This window comes from Octodon degus, unplaced genomic scaffold (genome assembly GCF_000260255.1).
Source record: "Octodon degus isolate 3935 unplaced genomic scaffold, OctDeg1.0 scaffold00038, whole genome shotgun sequence".
Taxonomy (NCBI): Eukaryota; Metazoa; Chordata; class Mammalia; order Rodentia; family Octodontidae; genus Octodon; species Octodon degus.
Window position 1 is genome coordinate 11,291,232 of NW_004524614.1, and position 23,774 is coordinate 11,315,005.

The following is a 23,774-nucleotide window of genomic DNA, read 5'->3' on the forward strand; positions in this document are numbered from 1 at the left end:
AAAAAAAAAAAAAAAAAATCCCACAGCTGAAAAGTAGCAGAAAGGATGTTTGATTCTCTTTGGTTTTGTGTTTTCTATTAGGAAATTGTAGGTCATTAAATTATCAAACTATTAATACATTTTACCCAAAACTTCCTATGAGGCTCTGCTTCAAATATTTACAACTATTTTCCTGGGGCTGCGTATTGGTCCTTCCTTGATTCTAGTTATGCTGTGACAGTAAGTGGGAAACAATTCATAGCAGTTCTTTGAGATACTGGTCTGGAGGAGTATCACTACTGCTGATGTCATTGTCATTTCCGACATTCCAACCCTGGTCACTTTCCCATGGGGTACTCTTCTAATCTGGAATTTACTACTGTCACTGCCCACACACATCACCCCTGGGGGGATCACTGAATCACTTCCTGTATTTTAAACTTGTGGCTAAACTTCCTCTCTGTAAAAGCCTTGACCAGAGGAGGTGATGAGACTGGCAGTAAGGAGAGAGGCAGTTGCCAGGAAAGGCAGGAGGGGTGTAGAAGGGCCCCCTCTATCAGTGTGGGAGAGGGAGTTGCCCAACACTGCCAGCACTTGGGTTTTAGACATAATTATTGCCATTCCAGTAGTGACTGGAGTTGTGCATGTTTTAATACGTGATTTACCTCCAGGATCTTGACTACACTCTTTATCTTTCCATTGCTTCTTTGTAACTTCAGGAAGAATGGAGGGAAAAGATCTAAAAAATTTATTTATTTATTTTCAGAGCCGGGGATTGAACTCAGGCCCTTGAGCTTGCCAGGCAAGCACTTATTCAACTGAGCTATCTCCCCGGCCCCTAAAAAAGTTTATTGATTGTACAGTAATGAAAATGCTGATTAAGAAAATTTGACATTCTCTCAAAAGGAAGTGGCTGGGTAGTCAAATGATTTATTGAGATTCCTATCATTATATTTGTCATAACCTAAGTTAATTAATAAATTGAACATAGTATGAGTCTTAGATTTCTGAGTCATTTTTAAACACGAAGATATTTTTACTATGTTAATTTTTTAAATTAAGAATTTTAGAATAATACTGTGGAAGAGACAGAGAAACCTGTGGAACAAAGTGAGCTATTTAACAAACGTTCCGGTAGACCGCTAATCCACAACATCTTCATAAGAGGCTATGTGAAAAGGAATTATGGGTGAATCTGCCTTGTGATCTGCCACGAGCACGCTTTCTATGTACCAGTGGGTCCCCAGGCGATCTCAGAAGTTACACATGCAGGCAGAGGGGCTTCAGTACACTAGATGTGAAGCCTAGATTCCTGCCCCACTGCAAGTAGAAAACAAACTTCATGTTGGTTAAGATTATAAGCACTTTGAGGACTAGGGCCTCCTGCCCTATTTGACATTGAATCTTCAATGTGTACCATATGCCTGGAAGGCAAGAGGTGGATGATCAGTGTTTATGGGAACAGTGAGTCTGAATGACTTAGAAGAATATGAACAGTAAAAGTGAGCTAAGTTAACTCATTTAACTGCACTCTGAATATTCTTGAGATCTGCTTTGTTGTTCATTTCCATTTTCATTTTTCTGGAAGCCATCCAGTTTTCATAGGCTCCACACTAAGATAGACTGGGAAACAACTTTTTTTTTAAATCACTTCCCCCCCTTTAAAAAAAAATTGTTTCAGGTAACTAAATAGGTTTGTTTCACCCTCATCAGTTTTATAAAATTGAATACATTTAGGAAGCAGTTTGGCATTCTTTAGACTTTGATGGGAGATGCCCCAAGGGGATACCGACTGGGTGGGTGAGGTTTCCTGGCTCCCAGTCCTCTCTATAAAGAAAGCTCCTGTTGGCATCAGATGAGTCCATGAAAATGACAAATGGGAAGACACTTTGCCTTAGTACTAAAACCACAAAATCCTTTATACATTTGTGTTTATTTTCAGTCTATACTTGTTTTTTAGGCTTTAGACTAAGAAGACTATTTGATTTTTTTTCTTTAACTAATTGTTGCTGATTACTGGGATTCACATTTAGTCTATTGGGTATGAATTAGTGATTCCCAGGCCTTGTATTTATGATTAATTTGTTTTTTAAAAAGTTACAGTTTCTTGCTTTCTATTGTTTAAAAAGTAACATTATACATACCTTAATGTATCATAAAATTATAACGAGAGCTGAGAGACTGGGCCTGCAGATGACCAATGGATAGCTGAACTCAAAGCTTAGCATTTGTATATGCATTGTATTCCTGTTTCCTTCATTACCTTAAAACTTTGGGTCAGATTTCAGCTGTGGTCTGTACATAGGGAAGTTAATAAATTTAGTTTCTGTCTAAAAACTGATAACACAAGGTGTGGTGGCCCTAAACTTACTTAACATCCTTCTTCTAGACTGGAGACACCATAATAAGAAAACTAAATTGATAGGTTCCGGCCTGAGTACAGACTGCTAAATTATCATGACCCTGATTCAATATGGCTGAAGTCCCAGAACAATATGGCTATCTTCCGAACCACCACTCCCACCTTCTTCCCCACTCCAGCCCTGGATACAACTTCCTTTTACCTTTCCTGCCCACATGAGGAGCCTCCAGTCAGCTCCCTGTGTATCACTGAACCTGACCCCCAAACTCTGCCCCCAGCAGAAGTCCATTTGGTCTCATCCTCCCGGTCTCAGGTCAAAAGATCTGTCCATCTCCCTGCCCCAGATCCTTTCCCTGTCTTCAGAGTTCATAAAGGCTTCCCCTCTCCCTTATTTCTCCACTGCCGCTGATAAAACATGACATAAGGCATTTTCAAGATTTGTAGGAGTCGTATTCTACAGACACTATTTAGGTAGATGCCAGGACAGGGGTTCTTTTCTGGTGTGCGGTGCTGGTCCCGCCCCCAGGGCCCACTGAGACTGCGAATGAGGCTGGGTGTGGTGGCACCCATTTGTAATCCCAGTGCTTGGAAGGCTGAAAACAGGAGAATCACCACGAGTCCAATCTGTGCAGTGAGACCCTATAGACTGTGTACTAAAATACATTAATATATATATATATATATATATATATATATATATATATATATTCTATAGGTAGTTTTTACAGAGTCCTATCTAGAATTGCCCATGGAGCAATACCTAGAATTCTACGGTCATTGTCCCAATCCTGCTGTCACTTGGGATTCTAGGAAAAGCAGAGCCTTTCAAATGGATTATTTCATGAAGGAATCAAGGTTGTGTCCAAGCAGGAGCAGTGATTTTATGGGGACCACATTGTACTCTCAAGCCGTAAGAATTTCTCCAGAATCATCCAGCAAAGTCAGTTCTGAGACAATTAACCAGACTACAGCCTGACCAGGATTACTCACTCTGCCAACTATGCAAACCCTCCAGCAATATAAACCCTCACCCTCACCTTTGTTCCCTTTTCCCTTGGGGTTTCAAAGTTTGTTCCAGCCTTTTAAGACAGATATTGTACCATTTTATCTACCCTACCCAGCCTTTCAGGACAGCTCCTCCATAAGTGGCATTTGGGGGCAATTGTCTGAGCCTAGTCTGTTGGGATCCTTGAAATTAGGGCTTTGGTACTAAAACTCTCCTAATACAATCGGAAGGAAGAATTACAATTCAACATCATTTTAAAACCCTTTAGTGTACTGTCAAAGTGATACCAGGTACATATGTAATTCAGTGAGGAATCATCAATGTGACTATGTCTTTCAAAACTAAATTTAATGGATAGATACAGTCAACTTTTAGTTATAAAGAAGAAAAAGAGGAAGTGAAAGGGGGAAAGAAGGAGAGCAGGAGGGAGGGAAGAAAGCAAGGAAAAGAAGGAAAGAGGGAGGGAGGCTGGCAGGAAAACATGACACAGCTCTACATCCTATCTTCCTTTCAAATTACCTAAACAAATTCAGGTCTTCAGCTGGCATTTTACTAATTAATCTAGTAGGACTTTTCCAATACACTTCTGTATCTTTTTTTTTTTTTTTTTTTTTTGGTGGAATGGGGCACTGAACTCAGGCCCTTATGCTTGCCAGGCAAGAGCTTCTTCTACTAAGCCATCTCCCCAGCCCCTCCAGTACACTTCTATTTAATTATCTTGTACATATGAATTTCCTCCAAAGAATTTTTGATTATAGATGGTTCCCAGTTAGTCCATAACTACTTTTTAAATCAAAAACCTGGACACATTAAAAAAGTGTTCTCTTGGGGCCAGGGAGATAGCTCAGTGGTGTAAACATTTGCCTGGCAAACATAGGGACCCAGGTTCAAGCCCTGGTACCTCATGCCATGCTTGCCCCATGCTGGGCTGGCTACCAAAACCAGGAGTGGTGGCACATTCATGTGATCCCAGCTTTGGGGAAGTGGAAATAGGAGTATCACCAGTCCAGCTGTGTAGTGAGACCTTGTGCCAAATAATCAAATAAATAAATAAATAAGTTTAATAAATAAATAAAGCAATTTTATCTTTCCCAGTATAATTTTCTGCTTTATCCGCTTACCCCTCTTTCTATAAGATGGTTCTTTGTATCTGAATACCCATGCTCACTGCAGCTCAATTCATAGAAGCTAAGCTGACGACCCAGCCTAGCTGCCAACTGGTGGATAGATAAAGAAAATGTGGCGTACATACATGATGAAGTAATGCTTGGCTATAAAGAATAGAGCATGTCATTTGCACAGAAATAGATAAAAAAAAATAGGGACTATTAGTTTAAATAAAATAATCGAGACTCAGAAAGACAAATGGTGCATAGTTTCTCTAATATGTGAAATCTAGGGAAAAAATTAAAATAAAAATGTGAGAGATGACATACAAGTAGAAGGGAGTCTACTATAAAATAAAGAATGAAGGGGAGACAGAAGAAAAAAAATTATTGAGAGGCATGTCTGAATATTTCAAAATGAAACACACAACTCTGTATAGTTACTATGCCCCCCATCTCCTTTCAACACACAATTGGTTCTCTGTAACTGTCTTCAGAGTCTTTGGCCTGTTTTAGTTTTCCTGGGTTTCTGGCAGGCACTCAGTAGAAGTCACTGACTCAAATGTACCACCTTAAGGCTCACTTTGCTTGCACCTTTAACCTACTCTGAATCATTTTAAATGCTGTTGTAAAAACAATGGTCCCAAACCTAAGTATAAGTGTATTGTTACTGCAAAATTTAGCTTCCCAATACCCCTGGGACAAAATATGTTTCTCACTGCACCAGGCATCTTGTGATCAATCAGTAAGATCACATTAATTGATGAATTAATATTTGGCTAAAGTTCCATCGTGGCTATTAATGCTAGTTTGGGCTTTATTTTGACCTGAACATGATTTGCTTAAAAATATCTCTAGAATGTTTTGAGATAAGAGTTAAAATAAAATCCTGAATGTTTTTAAGCATGTGGCTTTTAGCACTGCCAATGTGAGAGACAGGAGCTGAAGGACACGCAGTTAGAACGCTGCACCATTTCTCAATGTGCCCAATACGAATTCCTTGGCTTTAAAAAATCTGAGCATTCAAAAGAGCAAAACCAAAAAACTTAGTATTATTCCAGGAACTTATTATTCTCATTTAAAAAATACTTTGCAATTTTGTAAACTATTTACAATGTGTGATTATTGTAATAAGTTATGACATAGACTGCCACAATAGTGAAATCACATCAAAATATAAACAAAATTTTCTGATTTTTAAGTGTGCTTTTCTTCAAGATGTGTTTGTGGTCGGAGCACTATAGATTACTAGACTGTACGTGAAACAAGTTTTAAACACATTTAATTTAAACTTGAAAAACAAACTGATTGTTTAGTCTATCTATTGTTACTGCCAAAATGTTCAAAGTTTTTCTTTCAATTATTCTTGAAATAATATAGTATTTTTTTTTCAGGAAGTAAGAGAAATGAACAGTCTTCGGAGGGCAGTCTCACAAAATAAAGCATCATGTCAGAGTGCAGTCAGGAGAGCCTACATGGTTAACCTAACAGAGTAGCTCACTGGCTGGTTGATCTTTGGCACAAATTCTACACTCCCAGACCTCAGTCTTCTTTTTTTAATTTTTTTATTATTTTTTATTTTTATTTTTTATTATTTTTTGCAGTGCCAGGGATTGAACTCAGGACCCTGTGCTTGCCAGGCAAGTACTTGTTCTACTGAGCTATCTCCCTGGCCCGACCTCAGTCTTCTTACTAGGAAGGTGAAATCTCTTTTAAAGCTTTTTAATAAAAAAACGTTATGAGTTATAAAAGGAAACGTTTTGTTGACAGTACCTGAAATCAGTGAAGATAATACCACTTAGGAAGAATATTATCAAACTCCAGTGAAGGAAAACTGTACCTCTGTGTCCTGGCTATTGGGTTGGGACAACGCCCCTATCTGTGTTAACTGAATCCAAGAAAACCCACCCAAATGTCATGCGACAGGGCACTAAGGTTTGTCTTGGTTGCTAGGAAAGCATTGGTGCTGAGCCCCCATCCGAAAGCCTGCTGTGATTTTATAGTGTGGTCTCTGACTTAGCAGGCTAAATATCCCCAGGAACCGCAGTCTAAGCAGCTACATCTTGATGCCTGGCATTAGCTCCAACTGTTTCTTCTTTTAAATTTTACTCCTAAATATGACATTCTGATCTTTCCTTTTTTTATAAGTCAAGTCCAATAAAACATGGGAATATAGGCAGTATCCTGATTGTAGGGAGATGAATGAAACAGCATTTTAAAAAGCAGTTAGTTACTACAAGACAGTTATTAAAACGTCTGGGTAAATGACCTCGGACTGCACCCGGCCTGCAAATCAGCCAGGCAATCTGGCCCTTGGTGCACATGGCCTTGGACAGCTTTCTCTGAAATCAAGTTACAGGAGTCTGTGGACTTGAGTGTCTGTTTTGCAGTGGTTCCCACAACACTTGGCACACGATCAGGCACGTAGAAGCATAGTAAGGCTCGTTTGCAATTCACTAAACAGTTCCTATTGAAAAGGAAAAATAATTTGACAGCATATAAAAGCTTTAGGTCTTTTGCAATTTGACTGGAGATAAGCATTTGCTAGAATTGCACTGTTTACTAAACAGGAAATAAGCTATTTAGAAGCTAAAATTATGTCTTGCCAACTTGGCTTCCATTAGTCCTTAATTTATTAGCTACAACCATTAATACTTGCTATTCAAGTTTGTTGGGGCCTTGGGATTTGTTAGAAGGTTTAAGTTTTTTTTAAATCATTTTTTAAAAACATTTTCCCTAATATAAATTGTATTAGGAGGACTGGCTAGATAGTGCAGCAGACTAAAGCACCTGCTTAAGCAGAGCACAGCGGCTGGGGTTCAATCCCTGGCATGCCATGCCGGCCCCCTCTCCTGGGGTGCATGGAGACAGTGATTAAGACTTGGTGTGGTGGCATGTGCCTGTAATCCCAGCACTTGGGAGACTGAAAAAAGAGAATCACTACAACTCTAAGCTATGCAGTGAAACCCTGTACTAAATACAAAAATAAATAAATAAATAAATAAATAAATAAATAAATTGTATTAGGAAGGTTTATAAAGCTCAGAAAATCCACTTGATTATTTATGATATATATATGTATAATTTTTCTAAAATATACTAAATTATTATTGTTGATAACATGGGCCAGCCATGGGGCTAAATGCTTTATGGACAATGGCTTCCTTAATCTTCACAGGAACTTTAGAAAGCCTTACCACCTCCATGTCATGTAGGAAGAAATGAAGGCTCAGGGAAGTTAAGCAGGGAGGGTGCACACAGTCGCCTGTGGGGATGAAAGAACCCGGAACAGGAGCTTCTGTTACAATTCTAATCTTCATCCACTATTATATAAGAATAGATTAAAACCAGCAAAGCCTTTTCAAGTACTTTTGAAAAAAGGTAAACCATAAGTGATTAATAAAAATACAGCCAGAAAAATGGTTCTCATAATATCTCCATTTATTTATTCATACCTTAGTCAGCCACATGCTACACATGTTCAACATTGAACGAGATGATATGAAGAATAGAAAGAGAGGTTCAATATGGCAGGACTTATCAAACTCTGAAGAAAATGTATACTGTGTTCACAGGGAGTTGAAAAATTCAGTCATCAAGCAATATTTCTCCAAAGGTCTTCCTTTGCAAAAGCTTCTACATGTGAACACTAGAGTTTTCAGTAGAGTTACGTAACCTAGATCCTTTTAAAAGGCGATGAACAGTAACAATGAGGATCACCATAACCAAGACTGTTACTGCCATCCATTGCAACAAAGCCCAGCACAAGGCCCTTGACTATATGTTCTTCTACTCTGCTGCTGCTCTCAGGCATACATTCTTGTCTCCACTTTGGAGATGACCAATCAGAAACTCAGAGCAATAGGAAACTATAAACTCAGCCAGTGACACTGTTGAATTCAAACTCAGATCTGTTTGAGCCCAAAGCCTTTTACCTTCTTCAAAGCCATGCTGTTCAAAATTGTCTTGCTGCTGTGTTTTTCTTGGCTGCTACACAGTACTTGGAGCAGGAAAGCAAGGAAAAATATTCTTAAGGTGGAGAAGAGGGAGAGAAAGAAAGTACACAGACCAGTAAAATAAATGAGGAGCTTTCTCCAGTTATCTGTACTATTAATTAAATTTAGCTATCTACCCGCTAAGTCTTCTATGGCTCCATGGTGATTATCAAGCCAGTCAGGATTTCAAATGGCACTGATAACTAAGCATAATAGGATTATGCATTTTCCTCCTTAGAGCTGAAGTAAAAAAATCTCCTTCAAGCCAAGGTCTTTATGTTTGTTTGTTTGTTTTTTAAATCAGTTACTAGTCCAGAATAATCCTAGAGTGCTCATAGATTGTTTGAGTTTCTTTGGATTTATTCAAGGGAAAAGAAAGGAAGAATTCTTGCTAGGTGGAAACCAGAGCTTGGAAACAATCTCATGAGCTCCCAGATCTCCCTGCAATGGACTCAGAATGAAAGAGAAGCCACTGTACTGGGGCAATGCACACAGCTGCTACCTAACAAACACATGTTTGCGCCACAAAAATATTTCCATTTTAAAAACATGTATTTTCAGGCCTGGGAGATGGCTCAGTAGAATAAGTGCTTCCCTGGCAAGTGCAAGGGCCTGAGTTCAATTCCCAGTTCTGAAAAAGAAAGAAAAAGAAAGAAAGAAAGAAAGAAAGAAAGAAAGAAAGAAAGAAAGAAAGAAAGAAAGAAAGAAAGACAAACCCTACACTTGTATTTTCTTTACTATTTCAGTTTGGAAATATTCTACCATGAAATTCACTTTACTAAAGGGACTGTATTTCACTTTCAAAAAGTATGTTGACTAATTTTTAAAGAAAGTTCTGGGGCCTGCTATTAGCTCAGTCACGTAAGTGAGTACTTCAACAAAGCAGTCAGGTTTAGCATGCTGTGGTTTGAGCCCCACATCCTCAAGCCTTGCCAGACCTGCCCTGAAGGCATCCTGAGCCAGTCAAAAAAAAAAAAAAAAAAAAAGTAGAAGTTCTAGACTTTTTAATTATAAGCATAAAAAAATCCCTCTGAACTTTTGGGGGTGGGGAGATAGTTCAGTAGAATAAGTGCTTGCCAGGCAAATGCAAGGGCCTGAGTTCAATCCTCAGTTCTGCCAAAAAAATAAAAAAAAGAGAGAGAGAAAGTTCTGGTTTATGTATCTTGTAAATATTGATCCTGTTATAAGAGAGGCTAACATAGGTTAAAAGCCATTTTTTAGGTTAGAATGTGGTTTCTACTTAAGCATCACATTTTTAAAGTATTTAGCACACAACGGAATTTCTGTAATATGGACTAGATATTAATTTGTCATGTTTGTTTATAAAGAACTAGTTTAATGCTGTAATACTTTGTCAGCATTAAGCAGCATAGAGGACTCAAAACACTGAAGAACTAAGATGAAAAGAAATATGGTTCTCAAACCACAGATCTAGACTTCTGGAGAAAGTGAAAATGGATGTTTTTTAAAAAATCAGAAATGAACGATAAGCTTTTTAAGAAAGGAAATTATATATGCTGTTAGTCATTTTGAAAAATGACCATGAAGATTTGATTCACATTTTTTCTGGTGAGACAGCTCTTTCTTGTATAAACATATACACATACCAATATGTTATGTGAACTGCAATTTTGCAGGGACTTCAAGGAAAAGCTTGTTTTTATAAAAAAAGAAAGAAAAATTCTCATATTTTCCCATGCTTCTTCACTTCTTGTGCAAGAATTTTTATGAGATTCTAGTAAACTGTTTTATTTATTTTCCTTTGTTCTTCCTTTCTTACTGGAAGAGAACATTATCTGATGTAACCATCTTTGATGAGAATAAATTCTAATGAGATGATTGAAATCAATGACCAACAATTAAAGTGCTTAATTTTGCCAACATATTAAATATAGCAATATAATTTTACTGCGTCAACACATTGATTTATTCTAATGCAATATATGTTCCCCCACAAGAAAGAATACTATTTAATTAACCTTTTATTTCATCATTTTAGGCAGATCAGCTTTCGCTGTAATCCAACTGACTAATGTTGAATTTTTATACCAGTCAAAACACAATGTGAACATCTCTAACTTCTTTCCTCGAAAAGCCTGGAGATTGTGGGGCTTTTGCTGAGTACTGCCCTGGAACTCACTAAATCATTGCTTACGCTCATCTAACTATCAGTAACCCTGTCTGGTGTCCCAGCCACCTGGAGCTGACAAATATTTTCCTATGTGTAGAGTCCCTTAGCAACCAGACTCGCAGCAGGGACACAAATCAGCCATTCTGGTGCTACAGTTTTAGCCAGACAGCTGCTGTGTGGCACCCACACAGTAGTATTGTAAAAGTGTGCGTTAAGAACTCAAAAAAAAAAACCATGATTTCTCAGGGCTTAATTCTTTAGACATGAAAGTACAAATTATCTAACAGAGGGAAGATGATTGCTAAGCCAGAAAGACGTGTTTCCAATCTGTCTGCGATTCTTCCAAGCAGTATCGCTCTGGAAAAAATTAGTGAACTTATCTGAGCCTCAGTTTTCTCATCTGTGAAGTGGAGACAGTAACAGTCTCTTTCTTTAAAGGGTAGCTGTGAAGATGAATGGTGAGTGCAGAAGATATGTACTGTGTGGCTGACTGATAACACACACACGATGTCTTTAATCATTAAGTTAAGGAGGAAAGCAGTAGATATAAGATATGGAAACCATGGTCTCCAAAATGGAGCGCATGTAGATGATGTGAGAGAATATTTGCTATATGAAAGATGGTGAAGACATTTCAAAATGAAGTGCAGATGACTGCATTAGGAATTTCATTTGTGTGTACTGAAGATATTTTACTTGAATTTTTAAAAAATGAGTTGTGATGCCAGTATTCAACATCATGATCTGATTTAAGTTTTCTTTGTTTAAAGTATATAGCTGCTGATAGTTTCTGAGAGGGAGTGGGGATTGCATAGCCCAGAGGGGGCTATCAGCCATCTGATAGGCAACTTCCTAGACTTCCATACGTTATGACGCTACACTGTCTGTATGTATCCTATTGAGAGGATCATAGGGCTATGTTGCTTATTTCTAAACAAACTCACTCTAAAAAAGTGGAGAAGTGATTTTAAAAGATACTTGAGCAGAAACCAGGAGAAAATACCAATAAGTAACAATAAGCAGTCAACAAGAAACAAACAAAACTGGCATTTCCATACTCCTACTACTGGCCCCACTGCTAGTCACATCCAAATGGCAAGAACAATGCGAACAGATTTAAACAAATGAAGAAATCAGTTGAACTAATTTAAAATTATGTGTGAAGTCACATGAATAACATGTGATAAACATGATAAACATTCTTTATGACTTCAGATATTAATAGCAGTTGACTATTTAAAGTACATAACTTACAAAACCCACAAAGAGATATATTAGAAATGCTCCTCAAAATTTTGCTATAGGAAGGAGTATGCAGTGGTCCCCAGCTATCCTTGGAGAATACACTCCAAGATTTCTTTTTCTTTTTCTTTTTTTAGTGGAACTGGTTATTGAACTCAGGCCCTTGCACTTGCCAGGGAAGTGCTTACTCTACTGAGCCATCTCCCCGGCCCCAGTACAAGACTTCTAGTGGTGTCTGAACCTCCATGTAGGCACTTCATTAAGAAAGCAGTCAATTTGATCCCTGAGCCAGCTGCTAAGTGACTGATGGGCAGGGAGTGGATACAGCATGGGTGTGCTGGACAGAGGGTTGATTCCCAGCTCACGCAGGTTGGGGTGGGACAGCTCAAGATTTTATTATGCTACTCCGAATAAAATTCAGATTAAAACTTCTGAATTGTTTATTTCTGCAACTACCATTTAATATTACCTTACTATGGGTAACTGAAATCATGAAAAGCAAAATCCCAAATAAGGAAGACACCTGGATATTCAAAAAAGGGTTGGGTTGTTATGTGGGGACCTTGAGGACAGAATGGAGATACTGTGACCGGGCCATCTCCAAGACTGTGACCTTTTTCTACAATTGTGCTGAACTCTGGAGTAAACAACCAACCTTCTGGCAACTCAGAGTTACAAGATGAAGACCAGACACTGCTTAGCCAGCCCAAGAGACTACATGAAATAGGCACCTTATGAAGAACCCACAAAACACATTGGTTGGAAATTCAATCTTGGTGACAGATTTAGGTAAGAGTTGAATATTGAAGAATGCAGCTATTTGGTTATGAGTCAGCACAGAGATAATGAGAGAGGTTTTTAAATACTTGGATCACTAAAGAATCAGCCTGCTTGTTTGAAGTAGGCTTCCTGTCAGAGTTAAATATTTATGCCATTCCATGCTCTCACATCTGATAAAAGAACAAACTATATGTTTATAAATATTGTCTTTTTCATCATTGAGCATATTCTATCCCTGTATGTTCAGTATTACACACTGTTACTCATACAATAAGTACCAATGTATGTTTGCTAAACAGATAAACAATCCAAAGTTAAGCCAAACATACTGTTCAGCAATTCTTACATTGTATCACTACAGTAAACATAGTTTGTTTCTTTATGCTACTCACACTCTGTCTTCCACTTTAACATAAAAATTCCATGAAGCCAGAAGACACTGTTTTCCTGTTTTATTTATTCCTCTATCTGGACAGTCTAAAACAGAGCCTGGCACTAAGCATTTACCTGATAACTATTTGCTGAATGACTGTGTCTATAGATTATTGCAATGAATCTACTGCTTCTTCCCCGATTCACTCTCTTTTTAAGAATATCTGTTGTAAATATATATTAAAAATCACTACCTCATGAATTGTCAGTGGTTACCTAAAATTTTTGAAGTAAGATTCCTAAACCTTAGGATAATTGAGACTCAATGGGCATCTCCTGAGTTTCCACCTCAGTGATGCTTCTTACTCTTCTAAGGGGTGGTCAGACGGAGGTCCACTTGATCTATTTTTGAACACATTTAGCCTTTGTGTGTTTAGCTGCATATTCTTTGGTCTCAAGTATCTGTTTACTCTTTTGCTCACTACTGAAATCCTTTGATGGTTCCAAGTCAAATTTCTGTTTGCTAGGGAAGCTTCCCTGTTTTTCCACTTAGATTTAACAGTGTTCCCTCCCTCTGGTCTCACTTTAAGGCTTTAGTTAGCATGAAAATCATCCTTTAATGGTGGCATGCGTATCTATATGCAAGACTATCCTGGAGAAGGCAGCACCAGCCTGCTTCTCTTTTCACAACTCTTGCACATAACAGTATTGCACACAATAAATACTCGTTGAAATGGAACGTACAATGTCACTAGCCATGAATTTTGAGACAAGAGAATTGTAGCAAGAGAAACATTTAGATCTTTGCAGAACTCATATACCGACACCAAATAAGTGAATGCTAATAAAACCAAAAAGAGACAAAATTGGAGCGTAAGCCAAAGTGAATGAAGCAGGACACTTTCATAACACACTCTAAAGATGTAAGTTTTTTTTTTTTTTTTTTTTTTTTTTTTTTTTACTTTTCTCTACTATAATGCCTGGCACAGAGCATGGCTTAATTTAGAGTCTGATCCTCAGTTAAAAATAAACTACTATTATCTAAGCTGAAGCCCCACCATTGTTGTTTAAGTATTTTGTGGTTTTATTCAAGAGCTTTCAAGGCCCAAGGAATACCAGGTCAGGATTCCTTGGTGTTACATAAGAGTTCTTTTCAGGGAGTAATTTATGGTTAATTTAAGAATTGTATCTAATCTGCTTGCTGGGTTTCTCCTCTCTAGACATGTCTCCAGAATGTGCACAGCTCATCTCCTGGCTAGGCCCAGTATAAATGGTCCAAGATGCAGGATAATAAGCATGTATGGAAAGAACAATTCTAAGAACATTGTTCTAAATCATTGTTTTGTGGGGAGTAGAGGACCTGTAAATCCAAGACTTTTTTAAATAACACAATCTTTGCTATGGCCATAGAGTTAGTTTAAATCCTAGTTTGGGCAGCAAATTCAGGTGGTCACTCTTCCCTTTGGTGGGTGCAGAATAAATAGGCCTCTTAGTGGGTCCTCTGCAGGGTTGAAGAGGCAGCATTCACATCCTTCCTTGGCATCCTGAGAGAAGGAGAATACCTGGAGAATAGTTAGTCCTTGAGCTAGCAACTTGCTCTCTCATTTGCTTATAGCTTCCATAACTAGTTCATAGCACAGCTCAGCCAAGCTCAGATAAGGAGTGAGATTCAGGATGCATACCATCCATGTAAGGGGAAGCCATTGGCAAGGCAGAGTATGGGGTGACAGTGTTTCTCTTCAATCACTCAGAATGAATGGGGTCATGTCAAGGAACTATCCAGATTCTTAAGACATAGGTTTCTTGGTGGATTACTCTCTCAGGACTTTACTTTCTCTTACCCTTATTCACACAAACAATGGACACTGGCATTGCATGTTTACCAAGGTATCATTTTTGTACATTTATTCTTGTGTTTTTGTTCATTTCGGAAATGTATATTCTTTCAAGAATGACCTCATTCTGCAGTGTGCAGAGCAGAATCCAAACAGGACCACCTAGAAACATCTGTAAAGCAGGCAAGTGTTTCCCCACATTTTTAGAGCAAGATGGAAAGTTCTACTGAGCAAATATTTCCTGCACGTTAGCCATCTTTCGCTTTGGCCTTCTTGATGAGAGCTTCAGGGAGTAGCACTATTAAGGGAATGTGTTTTAAGCATTGTTACAAGAACTGAAGAGAGAAAGCCCCTTTTGTTAAACATAGAGATAGATGATGTATAGTAGCTAACTGAGCTCAGTGTTCAAAGGCCTACATATCCCTGGCTTGATGGGAGAGTATTTCCAGTGTTCCTGTGGTTTGTCCTGATATAACATGCAGAGACTATTATGATAAAATGGTTTTAACTGTGCCAGTTATTCTGTGTAAAAAGAGATTAAATGAGAGATTATAAAAAGCTTCCATAACTAACATAGTTTTCTTCCTAGTCACTTAACAAGTAGTCTCAAGTTTTCCTTTCTAAACTGTTTTTAGTCTTACTTCAAGAGAAAATTTAAATCTGTTAGCATTTCCTTTTCTCAGTGACAGCCTTTTGCAATGTAAATGGCTGAGACAGGACCCTCTAATTCTTTGACATTAAGATTATTGGTCTGTCAAAAAGTTTTCAAATTTTGACCTCAAAGGTTGCCTAACTTTCAACATTTCTAAATTTTTTTTTTTTTTTTGTTAAATGAAGAGAAGTAAAATTAAAAGTATGGTTAGAAGTTGCTAAACTTTATTGCTTTGGGTATATCCTGGTTCTATATAAAATGTCTAAAAACAGTGACCCTGGGATCAATATACTTAATATAGAATTGACCCAGAAACCTTTGGATTATTTAGAACACTATTTGAACTATAAAAGGTTTCTGGTGTATTGGCACATTCTTATAATCACAGTGTTCTTGGAGGCTGAGGTAGGAAGATTCAAAATTTAAGCCCAACCTGGCAAAATCCTGTCACCACAAAGAAAAAGAAAGAAATAAGGAAGGAAGAAAGGAAGGAAGGAAGGAAGGAAGGAAGGAAGGAAGGAAGGAAGGAAGGAAGGAAGGAAGACAGCAGACTGGAGATGCATCTCATTGCCAAGGCCTGGGTTCAATCTCTTATACTGAAAAAGAAAAAAGATAATCACACTGATTGTTTATTTGTTATTTTTCATAGTATTTACTATTGCAAAATAATGCTGAACATTTTTTCTTAGAAAGTTTTGCCACAATTTCTGACATTGCCAGTCAAGCAGAAGACCCAATACTATTATGGTCTACTGGACTCTTAGAATATTTTGCTGAGTTTACACACTTATAATATTCAAATAATGGAACTTAACAAAAAAAAGGGATACAGATGAATGTCCATTTTATATCTGTATATTCAAAGTGGTTAGGATAGATATATAGTTACATTCTCTTAATGAATAGAGGTATTTTTTTCTAATGGTGTTTGTAAATAGGATATCATGTCTGCATCTTGTACAGCAATTAACCACTAGGAAGAATGTATGCAGTATGTTAATTATTGAAACTGTCCTACCAATTTGATTTGAAACTGTCTCATTGCTATTTGTTTGTCAATAAAATTATGGAAAAAAAGAAAGTTTTGCCTACTTTTTAAAAACTGATTCTCTTAAAAGAACTTTCTAGAAAGGCTTTGATAAAATATTGACAAACCCCTTTTCAAAAAGATGGCTGCATTTTTTTTTCTCAAAACATATCTAGCTACAGATACATCAAGGCTATCTCTGAACAAGCACACATGACCATTTTAATTTTTACTTACCCTTCTATGATTAGTAGGACTCAGGTAGGACTAACAGGTTAACACTTTACCTAGTAGTGTTTCTATGCAGAACTTCTTGCTGAAATCTCAGAAATGGTCTGTTTGTTATCACACTATGGTAAACTACTGGAGACACACGAATGGGTCCCTGAATTGTTTCTTAAAGGACAGGTAATGGCAGTTTATCATGAACAACATTCCTTGAATACTAACCAGTTATAAGACACTAAGGTAAGCACCAGGGAATCTGTGAAAGGTGTCAGTTTGCCAGGTTTCTAGGACTCTACATAGGGAAAAAGATGAGTAAATAAAGAACAAATTATAAAAGAGATGATTTTAGAGGTTGACACTAGAAAACTATGAATGAAAAACTTTCTAATTCTGAGGAGAAACAGTGTTCAGAAAATTGTTCAGAGATTAGTGACACTGAAGGCAGCTTGTTTCAATTTTTTTTTTAAAAATTATTTATTTATTTATTTATTCATGTATTTGGTACAGGGTCTCACTCCATAGGTCAGACTCATAGTAATCCTCCTGTCTCAGCTTCCCCAATGCTGGGTTTATAGGCGTGGGACACCACACCTGGATCAGACTCAGGTCCTTGCACTTGCCAGGCAGGCACTTAGACAGCGGAGCTATCTCCCCAGCCCAAGGCAGCCTGTTTTGAAGAGTGAGGAGTGTTTTAAAATGTAGCAGAGGGGCTGGTGAGATGGCTCAGTGGTCTAAAGCACCTACTTAGAACAAGCTTAGCAAAGCACAGGAACCACGGTTCAATCCCCCAGCACCACATGCCAGCCAGCCCCACCCCCTGGTGGGCTGAGCTGGCCACACACACACACACACACACACACACACACACACACACAAATAAAATGTAGCAGAGAAGGTATGTAGCAGTACTCAAGGCAGAAAAGGTAGAGTATAGGGGTAAGAAACAGGGTATACTGTTGATGGTCAGTTGCTAGTTGGGGCATGAGGGATGTTGTAGCTAAAACTAGTTAGTTTTTTCTAGAAAGGGATCTAGGTCTCGAAAGAAAGACATTTTTGAGGAGATTAGGAAAGAGTAAGAGAAAACTTTGTTAAAGCAAGCAAGCAAGCATGCAAACAATATTCCAAGAAAGAAGATGCACCATTTTATTAGTGCCTTTAAATGTCTTTAAAGTTTTAAAAATGTTTTCATATGTATTGTCATTTCACCCTCACAATCACCTCCTCTAATAAGACATACATTTATTTCCATATTGCAGCAGTGGAATTATGGGTAAGTGGGTCAAGTGTCTTGGCCAAGGTCATGTGATTGAGTGTAATGGCACACCGGGCTTCCAGGTTTCACAGGACTAGGGGGCATTGTGTATCTTGTGTTTGCTAAAGTGTGTCACCAGTTCTATTGGCATCACAGTGGTGTTGGTAGCTGATAAAGGGAGATTCGACTTTTGACCTAAGTCTTTCACACTGTAGTAAGTTGCTATGATGTTTATTGTTTAAAATGCAAGTGACTAAAACTGAGACACGCAAATGACTGTTACCTTTTTCTTTTAACTTATGTATTTTGTGCAGGGTCTTACTATGCAGCTTAGTGATTCTCCTGTTTTCAGCCTCCCCAGTGCTGCTATTACAGGGGAGTGCCATCACGCCTGGACTAGGTGGTGGGCTCAACATGCCCAGGGGTGGGGCCAGCACAGCATGTGGTCCCAGTGCTCAAACCTGAGTCCCGGTGCTTGCCTAAATAGGCACTTAGTCTGCTGAGCTATTTCACTGGCCCGACGCTTATCTTTGATTCTTCCTACTTTATATATTTCCACTTTTACTAAATAATTTTAAACATAAATATATATTTATCTGACGATATGTATTTTTATGTTTTACATGGTATATTTATTAAAACATAGACACATATAATGGAAGAAAAGTTAGGCACCTTAATTTGTGTTATGATCCATTTTCCATACCTTAGAAAGTGAAAAATGACATGTATTCAACAATATTAAATCACACTAGGAAGTTTAAAATTATACATGTTCAAGCATATTAAATCAAAGCAGCATTAATTCAGTTTCTAAAACTTCAGCCTATTTGGGGAAATGACTAGTTTTTCAAAATTGTGGGAATTATAATGAAAATTAAAAGAAAAATTCTAACAGAGAAAAATATTAGGGCAAGCACCTTGAGGTGTAGGCTACTATGAACAAAAACACTTCTATATACAATTATCAAGAATTTTATTTTTAGTGATTCAGAATTTTCAGCATCATGGGGTAGTTCTAAGGAAATAAAGGCATTTCATAAATCATTTATGTACTAAAAACTAATAGTAGAAGATACATTATAAATTACTTTCTGACATTTGAAATGTCTCATAGAACTATGTATTTTATTTTTAAGCAAGTAGACTTATTAAAAGGTTAGCTCCCTTAAGGCCATGAGTTAGACAGCATAAGGGTAGTGGCTGAAATCCAAAGATTCTGACTGTTAGTTGGTTCCTGCAATAAATTTAAAATGTCTCCAGAAGGCCTGACATAGGTACTGCCAGGAATCGGCAAGTACTGTACTCTTTCACACACTAGAGAAACAGGTCCGATGCCATCCAGTCACATGTCAGAATCTGTCAGCACATGTGAGCTTCGTTCTGGCAGAATACATGGAGGGTGTCTATGAGCCTGACAAACAGACACGGACCTACATGGCAACAGCAGGACGTCCCAGTAACGCCCCTCCAGGCATGTCGCCCTTATATCGCCACGAACAGCTGCTGAGGATGCACAGACTCTACACAGACCTCTGTCTACTGATATTTTTTTCCGCTCATTTTTCAAATCTAGAATGCAGCAAGTAGGTTACAGCTACCGGAAAGACAGTAAGGCTAAGCTTTCAACTTTCAGTTTCTGACTTGCCCAATAAGAAAAAAACATAAATGTGGCGCTCATTACAAACATGTGGGAAGGGCCCCATTGAAACCATATGCTAGTCAGCAGCAGCACAGTCTCATTTCAGGTGTAAGGGACGCTAATGAGATTAGGATGTCATAAAAACAGCAACAGATCAATGATTCCCCCACGCATAGCTGTCCCCATCACCGTCACCACACTCAGTCCATGTAAATGAAATCAATCAGTGAGAATTTCTGTGAAATGCATAAAACAGTCGTCTTCTGGATTTCAGCAGAAGATAAATGATTCCAGACGTTGGACTCTAGCCATTTTCCCACACATGCTACAAAGCTCTGACATCCATATTGGGCCATAATACTGCATGGCTTCTGCTTCCTCCACTTTACAACCAGTATTTCCATTCTAGTTTGGACTGGACAACCTGTTAATGCTGATGCAAAAGAACTCCTTTTTTGCCTGGGTAAATTCTGACAAAATTGCCCCTTTCCAGTAAAGGCTCCTGTGATGTTCCTCCACACTTTTTACTATCACTCATAGACTCTTACAATTCCAAATCATTGCTTTATCTCCCCTTGGAATTAGACAAATCCTGGCCTCATAAAACAGATGACATTTGACATCAAATACTAGCCACCTAGATGTAACAAAGATGCACACCATGTATAGCACAAGACCAACTTTCCTTGAAAGCCAATAATTCGGAAAATGTATTAAATATAGATAGCAGGAGTGTCTCATAAGTTAGTTTATGTTCTGTATGTCAGTAGTAGACTTTTGAAGAAACATAAACTAAAGAAAATCCTGAAGCAGTTTGCTTTAAAACTTATATTAACACCAGTAATACTATTGAGAAGCCCATAGGAAGTCTAGGTCATATTCACAGTTATTTGATTCATTTGTTCCATGGAATTAAGCACCCTAACAGCATTTCTAACAGCATCTTAAATCTGAGAGGTGGGTCCCTCACTCACTAAATTTTCTTTGAGGAAAGATATAGTTCAGTTTGCCCACATTCAAGAAAAAAAAAATGAGAGAGAGAGAGAGAGAGAGAGAGAGAGAGAGAGAGAGAGAGAGAGAGAGAGAAAGAGAACAAAGGAAGGAAAAGGATGAGCAAGTTCTTATCTATACTTATATTCTGAGAATGATGCCCTTATCTACATCTACAGTATGAGATAAAACAACTGTTCTGAGATTTAAAAAGTAAAAAAGTAGAATAAATCTTTATGCAACTTTTCAATGTTTCAAAAGTGAATAATGAAAATGACAAGCGCTGCTCTTTCATTTAAACCAAGCTCTTATTCAGTAATGTTCTTCTGAATGTTAAATCCACCACAAAGAAAACTTTATATATCAATAAAACAACTCACAGTCCAAATAGGAAGTAACTGCTACCCCACCACCACAACTTCTTTTTCTATGGAACACAAACTTACTTTGCTTAAAAATGTCCTTAGGCTGTGCTGTACCTCTGAAACAAAACCATTCTCCTCTTCATTTCATTTTCTGCTTTCTTGAAAACTGCTCCTTAGAAACTGACAGATGGTACATCTGTTACTGAGTGAGTGTTTCCTCGTTGTTATCTCTGTCAGCTAATATTTCCTCTGTGCTTAGCGGCTGTCTGCGCGACTGGTCCACAGCACTCTAGCCTGATCAATGGGGTGCCTGGCTTGAGGTTGGTTTTGGCCCCGCCTTCAGCTCTAAGAGAAAAAAATGAAAACTCACAGCTGGATTTCTTACAAATCCTCTCTTTTAAAACTGCCTCTTCATCTCTGGCACATACCAGAGGAAAAATGCTGCCAGTCTATCACAAACCAAGGAAGATGCCCTTCCTCCTAGGTTCCCCTGCCACCAGTGTCAAGAACATGTCTTACCCAACAAAGCATACTTAGTTAGACTTAAACTTCACAGAAAGGAAAAAGGCATTTAAAATCAGGCTCATGTCTGTCCACCATTAATAGTATTCAAAAGAAGATGCCCATAATAATACAATCTCTCTCTCTCTCTCTCTCTCTCTCTCTCTCTCTCTCTCTCTCTCTCTCTCTAATGGACTCAATATTGTCCATTCCAGAGAGAATTATAAAAGCAATTCTAAAGAGAAAATATAAAAGGGGAAGATTACAAAATAGGACATTACAAAGTTGTTGTGCTTATAGTTTTCTATCTTAAAACACAAGATATCATTTGCTTTCAGATGGTATACATCCTAAGCAACAAGATTTGCTGGTATTTATACTCTGTGAACTTGATGAATTAAGGGGATACATATAATACATTTTGGGTCCTAGCTGACAGAAGATGCATCACTAAGAATAACTGCTACCAAGGAGAGTTAGACAGGTAATCATGTGACAAGTAGTCTGTTCTATGAGTCAGGACAAAGTATTCATTCTTAATTAACACTCTCTGCATATTCAAGAGTAGTAGCTAGTGGTAGCTGCACTTTGGCCATAGATAGTATATGTGAGTGTTACTAAACCAAGCCTAGAGCTCTGAATACAGTGCTAGGACGCTGAGTCAGAAGATCTCAGTTTTAATATTCAGTGGGTCCATGAACATGAAAGGTCCGGAGTAGGCAAGACCTCTCAGGTAATCTCAAGAAAAATGAAGAGGATAAAGCATTTTCTAGTTATATTTTAACTTTTTGTATTGCTCTTTTCAATAACAGAAAACATATTAAATCAATATAAATATTCAATCTTGTAAAAGGTGACATTAAACTAAATACCATATCCTGTAATAAGGAGAGTTAAGGCAAACGAATTGTGGAAATAATGTGCAGAATGTTAAGAGTAGGCAGAGCAACAGTTACTCAGATTTTGAAGGTATAATAAGAAATATATGGTAAGCATCAGTCAGAGAGGGCTGAGGAGTGAACCCTTGATCCTTTAGTTCTCCTTCCACTTTCTCACTGAATAGAATTTGGGTACTGCATCTCCCATTAGCCTGCGAGCCTCTAGTAGGGTACACTCAGTTGGTGTCTGTTGAATAAGTAAGTGAATATTCTAGACATTCATGGAGATAAGAGCTGTTCACTCTAAGGAAGAGTGTAGAGGCCTATGAGAAGCCTTGAATTTGACACTGGATGACTAGACATTTCAAGACTGAGACTATCTCTGTGTCCTTACAGGTTCCTCAACTGCAATAAGGTTGGGACTTGTAGGGAAAGAGTCTCTGGGTCTATGAGAAGTAAAAAGAGAGTTTGTTCCAGGACCCTGGATCTGTTCCAGCTTTCTTTGTTCAACTCCTGCAAAGCAACCCCTTCCCCACTTTCTCCTGTGTGGAAGTCATCAGGCTGACACTGAGATTGAGTCAAGAACCAGGGTGTTTGTAAATATCCTTTTAATTAAGTACATGGATTCTTCAGATAAGTTTTCCTAAATGGTATTGCAAGCCCCCTCTCCCTACTTTATTTTATTTATTTTTGCTTGATTAGCAGGCAACGGGCTTCCTAGTGTGGCTGCTCACCAAGAGGACTATGTGGGCTTTAGGCTAAGGAAAGGGAAAGGAATGGGCAATACTTCCCCCTCCTCTGTTTGACATCTCAGTGAGAATGATGGGTTCTTGACTCCAAAAGTCACTGGAGAATTCATCTACTTTCATAATGCCTTCAGGTACATGATCTCTGATTCACAAAATAAAGGAGGATACTGACTTTGGGTAAGGACATTTACCAAGGTGCAGATCTAGTGTAATAAATAATTTTTTGTTCCTATATTATATAAGGCCCCCTATACTAGCTACCTCAAAAAATACAGGCTATCAGCTCTCCTTGGAACAGCTGGCTCAAAAAGGGACATGCCGTGATAGGATGAATGCTCCTTATCTGAAATACTTGGTATCGGAAGTGTTTCAGATTTCGGAGTCTTTCTAATTTGGGAATATTTGTGTATATTTACAATAAGATATCTTGGGAACAGGACCCAAGTTTAAAAAAGAAATTTATTTATGCTTCATTTATACCTTGTACGCATAGTGTGGAAATAATTTCAAATAATTTTTGGCATGAAGCCATTTCATAGTGTGGAATTTTACACTTGTGACGTCATACTGGTGTTCAAAAAATTTCAGGTTTTGGAACATTTCAGATTTTGGATTTTTGGATTAGGAATATTTGACTTATATAAACCTAAAGCAACATATAACAACAATGGGTAGGAAGAGT

At 37.9% G+C, this 23,774-nt stretch overlaps 1 protein-coding gene and 1 non-coding gene across 4 annotated transcripts in view; one reads left to right on the top strand and one right to left on the bottom strand.

The window, feature by feature from the left end:
- The window catches only part of Stard13 (StAR related lipid transfer domain containing 13), a 248,841-nt gene that overhangs the window by 87,538 nt on the left and 137,529 nt on the right, over window positions 1-23,774 (bottom strand). Inside the window, exon 1 of one of the 3 annotated variants that reach the window (XM_023715007.1) lies at window positions 21,046-21,306. The exons of the other annotated variants lie outside the window; for them this stretch is intronic. The gene's annotated coding sequence lies outside the window, so the exon portion shown is untranslated. Of the gene's footprint in view, window positions 1-21,045; window positions 21,307-23,774 lie in introns of those variants that run through there. 3 annotated transcript variants of the gene reach the window in all.
- Window positions 11,164-11,228, top strand: LOC111816738. Its single transcript, XR_002821075.1, has one exon. It is a non-coding gene; the product is annotated as a small nucleolar RNA SNORD24 (small nucleolar RNA).